The following is an 827-nucleotide window of genomic DNA, read 5'->3' as shown; positions in this document are numbered from 1 at the left end:
TTATAAAGTTTGGCAGAGCAGAGACACCTGGAAACTACATACTCAAATTGATGAAGGTGACTGGACAGATAGAGAAGGTCACTATCCGACTATCTGTGACCCTTGATGTCACAAGTACAAAGAAAGCATTTCCTCAGAGAGACCTTAAACTAGGAATTCATATCAACTGGTATCCAGCGCCCTTTTAATTTACAATGGTTTCATGTTAAGCCATTGTAGGTTGGTTAGCTCAGATGGTTAGAGTGTGGTGCTAATAACACCAAGGTCATGGGTTCAATCCCCACACTGGCCAAGTGTGATGTTGAGGTTTGCCAGTGAGCAGTGCTTGGGTGGGTCTTTCCTTTTGGCTCAGTGGTTACCACTGCAGCCTCTCAGCGCCAGGGACTCAGGCTCAATTCCAGCCTTGGGTGACTGTCTGTGTGGAGTTTACACATTCTTTCTATGTCTGCATGGGATTCCTCTGGTGATCCTGTTTTGGAGCAGCATGGTGGCTCAGTGGTTAGCACTGCTGCCTCACAGCACCAGGGTCCCAAGTTCAATTCCAGCCTTGGGTTACTGTCTGTGTGGGTTTCCTCCCACAGTGCCAAGATATGCAGGTTAGGTGAATTGGCTGTGCTAAATTGCTTACAGTGTTAGGGGCATTAGTCAGAGGGAAATGGGTCTGGGTGGGTTACTCTTAGGAGGGTTGGCATGGACTCATTGGGCCAAAGGACCTGTTTCCACACTGTAGGGAATCTAAAGTAACCCTCAGTTTTATGTTTCACACAGTGCAAATGTTAGTTTATTACACGACCACTTCTGAAAGTTGCTTAAGTGAGTGGTCCAGT

General features: G+C 46.8%; 1 non-coding gene across 1 annotated transcript; it reads left to right on the top strand.

The window, feature by feature from the left end:
* Positions 1-218: 218 nt before the first annotated feature.
* Positions 219-292, top strand: trnai-aau. Its single transcript has one exon. It is a non-coding gene; the product is annotated as a tRNA-Ile (tRNA).
* Positions 293-827: the final 535 nt, after the last annotated feature.

The sequence above is a fragment of the Chiloscyllium plagiosum genome, chromosome 9 (assembly GCF_004010195.1).
Source record: "Chiloscyllium plagiosum isolate BGI_BamShark_2017 chromosome 9, ASM401019v2, whole genome shotgun sequence".
Lineage (NCBI taxonomy): Eukaryota > Metazoa > Chordata > Chondrichthyes > Orectolobiformes > Hemiscylliidae > Chiloscyllium > Chiloscyllium plagiosum.
Note: the sequence above shows the minus strand (reverse complement) of the source record. Positions and strands in the feature narration are given on the sequence as shown.